General features: G+C 44.5%; 1 protein-coding gene across 1 annotated transcript in view; it reads left to right on the top strand.

Moving 5' to 3' along the window:
• Positions 1-6,771, top strand: part of LIPN (lipase family member N) — a 38,128-nt gene that overhangs the window by 29,763 nt on the left and 1,594 nt on the right. The window contains exons 10-11 of the transcript XR_013332072.1: positions 3,582-3,646; positions 3,742-3,939. The gene's annotated coding sequence lies outside the window, so the exon portion shown is untranslated. The remainder of the gene's footprint in view (positions 1-3,581; positions 3,647-3,741; positions 3,940-6,771) is intronic.

Genomic DNA, 6,771 nt, shown 5'->3' with positions numbered 1-6,771 from the left:
GGCCTTTTTCTTTTCCCCCCCCCCCCCGCCACCTTGGTTTTCCCTTATAATATTTTAAAACCTCAAGAGGTCATGGTTATTATGAATCATCTTTTTACTACATTTTTTTTGATGCTGGTTGATACAGGGAACTCTTTAACCACCAAAACCCCAGTCCTACTTTATCCTGGGGATTAAATTCCCTTCGGGGGAAAGAGCCGTTTCTGGAGCTTCTGTTGCTGCGGGCAGGATGTCTGTGAGCGTTGCAAGCAGCGGCCCCCCAAACCCAGTCCATCCTCACAACCATTCAGTTCACCTGATAAAAATACAAATCCCCAGGTCCTAAACCTGGTGATGCTGACTCCGTCAGTCCAGGGTGGAGACCGACACCAGCCTCATCACTCAGATGAACCCTGTTTGATTCTCGTGCGTAGGGGAGGTAAAGTCAGCTTTGAAAACTTCCACCCCACCTGACGTGCTCACAACCAGTGATTTGAAAGAAGCTCACAATTAGTATATGCATTTGTCATTCAAAGGACAAACAATGTCAGTGAAAATAAAATATTCCAGTGTGGAGCGAACACAGGGAGCATCTCGGAGAATGTCAGTGTGAGGGGGCGCCTGGAGGGGCTCAGTAGGTTAAGTGTCCGACTTCGGCTCAGGTCCTGATCTCACACCTCATGAGTTAGAGCCCTGCGTCAGGTTCTGTGCTGACAGCTCGGAGCCCGGAGCCTGCTTCGGATTCTGTGTCTCCCTCTCTTTCTGCCCCTCCCCTGCTCATGCTCTCTCTCTCCTTCAAAAATAAACATTTAAAAAATAATTAAAAAAAAAAAAGAATGTCACTGTGAAAAGTCACATTATTCTCACCTGGAAAACAGCTTATCAAGACTGTTAGCTCCGAGGCAAAACTACTTTTGGAGGATTTATCAACACATATGAAAAGCCAGCAACTTAAAACATTGATTTTAAAACATTGATGTTCATATACCTTTTCCAAGTAGAATTTTTTTTTCTCAGACCTATATTCATATGCCGTAATGGCTCTAAGACAAGATTTCACAGCCTCAGCATCGATGACATTTTGAATGGGGAAATTCTTTGCAGGGGTGCGGTATGTGGGGGGTAGGGGCCACTGCCTTGTGCCTTGTTTATGTAGCCGCATCTCTGGCCTCTACCACTAGATGCCAGTAGCTTCTCCCCTAGTAATGAAAACTGAAAATGTCTCCAGACATTGTCAAAAGTAGAAACAAAATCGCTCCCAGTTGAGAAGCCTTGCTCTAAGAAAACCACGTAAGCTCTCTGAGGCTTCTGAAGCTTATAATAGAAGATGAAGAAGCAAAGGTCGCATACATATTAGTGGAATCAGATGGAAAAGACTACAGATTAAGTTATACCTGTAAAATGAAATAACTAGTGATTTAAAAAAATCCAAATTCAATACCCACCCATATTGAAAAATGAATTTCAAATGGTCTGGAATTCTAAATGAAAAGCATCGGGAAAATATTGGAAAAATATATAGAATATATTTATATAACGTTGGGGTAAAGAAAATTTGTCTTAGAGAAAATCAGAAAACCTAGAAGCCCAAAATGAAAACCTCAAGAGACTTAATCCCATAGCATGTTAACATTTCGTAAAATGAAATGAGAACTAAAGAAAGGCACCGTAATCAACATTTTATATACATAAAAAGAAAATTTTTGTAGCACGTATAACAAACTAAAGATCAATGTTCATTAAAAAAATAAAAAGCTCAGAAAATTGTTTAAAAAAGGCAGAGAAAATAGGTTAATAATTTGAAAGGGCAATTCGTAACGAAAAATCAACTAGCCAGAGCATATGGAAATGTCCCAAGTTCATTGTAACTCCGAAAAAATGCAAAAAAAATTACAATATCTTCCTGATTTCATCAGATTGGAAAAATTAAAAAGATTTATGAAATGGGGCACCTGGATGGCTTTAGTCGGTTAAGCGTCTGACTCTTGATTTAGGCTCAGGTCATGATCTCGCAGTTCCTGGGCTCAAGCCCCATGTTGGGCTCTGCGCCAATACCATGGAGCCTGCTCAGGACTCTCTCTCTCTCCCTCTCTCTGCCCTCTCTGCTTTCTCTCTCTCTCTCACACACAAAATAAATAAAAAAGCAAATTTATGAAATGCAGAATTGGTAAATGAAGATGTGAAGCCATAGTCATGCTCATGGCTTAGTATGAGAACTTCCACTGAATCTATCTTTTGGGGGTAACTTCACAGTATCTGTGAGAATGTACACACTGTATGACCTTTGATCTAGTATTCCCCATCTTCCACCTATCCTATAAAAGCACTCTCATAAGTGCACACAACATGTGGATACAAGGGTACTCACCATGGTATTGTTTGTAATAAATAGACACTGCAGACAGACGAGGGTCAGCCATCAGCATAGAATGGTTGGTGCATCCTCATATCTTGATCCCTCCAACGTGGTTTTTTGCAGTAGTGAAATCGAATGAGGTAGATTGAAAATGTTGAAATGAAAAGGACTTTTCTATAACAGAAATTTTCAAAGCTATATCAAAATATGGAAATGTATATATAGTTCTATAAATACATGTATTTATTCATGTAAATAAAGCTGCGTGTGTTTGGGCATGTATAATTACGTGTCTGTGTAAACATATAAAAAGTATCTTGGAGGAGACGCATCAACTATTAATGGGGATTAACTTTGGGAAGAAAAGTAGGATGAACATTTAATTCTGTGTGCTTCATAGCATTTGAAATTTTATTGCAAATACATATTCTGCATAATATTTTCATTTTTAAATGAAAGTCAGGAAGGTGTGAGCTCAATGATTTCAGAAGTTTGTGATTTCAGCTGTAACAAATTATGGCTTCATCAATCCTGGGTTGGAAATAAATCTGAAAACGTAATCCAGCAAGCCTGTGTCCATATCACAGGATCCTTCGAGAAGAAAGCGTAACAGGCAGAGAGCTTGCTGTTCCTGAAGCACGCGCATGTCCTTAGCCCGTTCGTAGATGTTTTCCCATTTATCGCTGTGGTGCTGTATTTTTACTGATGTGCTGAGAGGTTAAGGGGCTCGACGAAGATCACAAGGTCAGGAAGGGACAGAGTCAGGAGTCAGACTTGGACCAGCCTTCAGTGCATGTGACTGTGGCTCTCTACACTGAAGATTCCTAGCTTTACTGGTTGATGGAGAAACTGGTTTATCTCATTCTTTTTCTTAATGTTTATTTATTTTTGAGAGAGAGAGAGAGAGAGAGAGAGTGTAAGCAGGGGAGAGGCAGGAAGAGAGGGAGACACAGAATCCGAAGCAGGCTCCAGGCTCCAAGATGTCAGCACAGAGCCCGACGCGGGGCTGGAACCCATGAACCGGGAGATTGTGTCCTGAGCCAAAATCGGATGCTCAACCCCCTGAGCCATGCCCCCAAAACTTGTTTCTCTTATAAACATCAAGTCAGCCAGCAGGAGGCCTGGACAGGAGCACAGCCAGGATCGTAACCACCATGATCTGCATGAAATAAAATTGCCAAGACGTCAGTGCTCGCTGTGCCCACTCTGCTAAGCATTGCCTTCTTACCTCACTCAATGCCCACAGGAGCCTGGCAAGGAGGTAGCGTCACGGTTCACAATTACAAGGGAGGACACTGCGGCACAGCAAAGGTAAGAGAGTCACACACGCAACCAGTGTAGGAGACCCCAGCCTTTGTCCCCCCTCCACAAAACTCAACCAGTAGACAATTGCCCACACACAACAGCCCCGGGAGCGTTCTGGAGTCCACGGAAGAAACCCCAGCAACAGCACAATGTAGCAATGGATATAACCACACGCGACCACAAAGGAAGACATCTTGGTTTTGACTGCATCACCCCATCCCGGAAGCCGGCATTGCCCAGTGTGAAGGGGGAGCTCCCCAGCTGGAAAGAGTCCCCCCTGCTGAGAAAGAAGGAAGGAGGTAGGTGGAGAGCTTCCCCAGCCTTTCAGGACACCGCATGAAAGACCTGCTTTGGTTTCCACCCACCCGGTCGGCAAGGCTGAGACATTTAGGACAGGTGGGAACAAAGAAGAAAGCAGGGGCCCACAAGACCGGCCACAACATCAGGACCATCACGGTTCCCAGTCACCGGCCCTGCAGACCAACCTGGCAGCTTCTCCTGCTAAAGAAGCCGGTGGCCGGCACAGAGCCTGCAGATCTCACCAGCTTCTGCTCTGCAGGTATTCACGTCCATGGACACAGGCCCCCGAGTCCCTGCTCCCCTCCACCCCCCGGATGCTGCAGCCTCATGAGAACAAGGCACCAGGTAGACCCCCACGGCTGACGCCTACGGCCACGCACACACTCAAGGCTAGTCCCTCTGTTGCAGGATTCTCGCTCAGAGAGTCGTGACACGGAGACTTTTCTTTCCAGGAAGCAACTTTATTTTGCCGGCACCGCTCAGCTGGGTTCGTACCCAAAAGAACTGAGCGGCCCGCATCATATGGCATAGGGTTTTTTATGCATTTTCTATTTCTTTGTCTCCCATATATGGTAATACACATAAACATGTAGTCTGATTAAGTTGTTTCAGTTTACAAGAACATGGGGGGTGTAGGCAGCTGGACTCATATCTAGGTGACCTTGAAGTCTTCTCTTCTCTCTTCTTCAATTTTTTCTTTCTCCTTAGGGAGGGGTTCCTACCACACCTCAGCCGTGCTCTTGCACCCCAGGTGGCAGATGCCCGTCACGGACCTCCTCTGCCATGCACGTGCCCCACGGGAGAGGTGCAGTCACGGGACAGCGCTGGCATAGCCAGGGCCCCCGCAGGTGCCCTTGTCGCCTGCCCTGCCCCCCACCACTCCACGCGGGTCTGCAGTCGGCCCCTGCGGCTGCCCCCACGGCCAAGTGTGTGCACCGCACCGGCTCCGGCCATCACTGCCGCATACGCAGATCCCCAGCCCCTGGACCTGCTGGGGACGAGCCGCCCTTGCGACCACTGCAGACCCCCTACAGTGCTCACCGAGGACCACACAGTTGCCAACGCCCTGGACCTCAGCAGCCTGAGCCAAAAAGGCATCACGCCCTCCCCGGACGCAGCACTGACACTTAGAAGTTATTTAGAATTGAATAACTTCATTCTAACTTAAAACAATTTATATTTTCTTTTAAAAAAGAGCCAACCTATGCTAATTACTAGAGCTGAAAGGCATTGGTTGGTTTCAAAATAAGAATCATGTATCTTCAGGCACATCTGACCCACCGGGAGGGTAGATAAACCCCAAGGCCATTTGCCTAAAGGCCTGGAGTGTCCTTGAAGATAACTCTTGGTGAGAGAGGAAAGGGTCAGGCCCGAGTTGAAGGCAATACAGAAGTTCCGGACCTTTGATCACAGAGAGATTCTGATCACAGCACAGACTCAGTCTTCAGATAGATTCCACAGCCCAGCCCCCACTGGCCTCAGGGCTTCAGCTTGTAAAACCTGAAGGAATTGTAACAAAACTCAGTCCAACGTTGAGGGAACGCGGCACTAAGCTGAGAGCCCTTCAGCCCACAACTCAAACAGAAAAGAGGATTTCTCTCCCATTTGGAGGGTTTGTTGATCTTTTTCCCTTTTGCTTTTTTTTCTTTTTCTTACTCTTATGTTCCTGTGTGTTTTCTGTTTTTTTGGCTTTTCTCTTATTTGTTTTAACTGTTTCCATTTTTATCGTTTTTACACTCACTACATTTTTGGGAAGGCTATACATGTTGATTCTTTAATTACCTTTTAGTGAATAAGACCCATTGCTCTTACGTAATGTTGATATTTAATTGATTTATACCTAGCGTACATTGGGGGAGACCCATTTTCTTAGTTTCAAGATGGCAGAGTATTTCACAGTAAAAACCCATTTTAAAGGATGATAGAGTTTCTTGATAGAAATCCCTGAAGATAGATCCCTTGAGATAAACAGTCCCAAGTTGGAGGTCAGGTTGAAACAGCTGGACCCCCATCTCTATTTCTAATGCTTCTGATGCTTTCCATGTTTAAGAGTTGCTCATGTGGCCAAAATTCTGGAATAGGGAAGAACTGAACTTATATCACATTTGCTCAAAATGTGGATTTTTTCAGCTGGATTTAGAATGTCATGTACCTGCTTCCAAAATGACAATTGTAAGCTCCTAAAAGTCACCCAAGAATTTGATATCCAGATTGAACTGTATTTTTCTGCATTGTTCACACCCACAGAGGACACAGTGCATAAAGGCTGAAAACCAAACTACCCAAAATATAGGATTTTACCTGAACTAATCAGTTTATTGCCATCAATTCTTTTATTAATAAATCTGTGTAATATTCACAAGTTTATTAATCCAAAGTGGGAGCTGATCTTACCTGAATATAACAGAGCAAATGGGAGTAGATTTCCCAGTTCATAATGAAACCACAGAACAATTTTGAATCTCAAATCCGGGAGAGAAGGTTTTCAAGAGACCAATTCCCAGAGACTGATGTCATTTCTTATGATGGTGATGAGATTTTGTCCCTGAACGAGGAAAAAGACACTGAAATGCGACAGTTTTTTCCTCCCATGCATTAGTAACACTAACCAATAAATTCAAACACCTGAATGTCAGTTCTGGTGTTACCTCAACCTACCTAGGTAATGTTGGCCAATCATTTAATGCCTTCCCTTTTCTAAAAACAAAAGAGCTGCAGACGATTTGTCTTTTTCTCTAGCTGCGTGACTTTGAGAAGTCCTAAGAGGGCAGTGGTGGGAGCCAAAGTCTGACTTTGCAGAACCGGAGACAGCGCAGAGGGGGCTGAGGACA

The sequence above is a fragment of the Crocuta crocuta genome, unplaced genomic scaffold (genome assembly GCF_008692635.1).
Source record: "Crocuta crocuta isolate KB4526 unplaced genomic scaffold, BGI_CrCroc_1.0 scaffold694, whole genome shotgun sequence".
Taxonomy (NCBI): Eukaryota; Metazoa; Chordata; class Mammalia; order Carnivora; family Hyaenidae; genus Crocuta; species Crocuta crocuta.
This window is presented reverse-complemented; position numbering and strand designations above follow the sequence as displayed.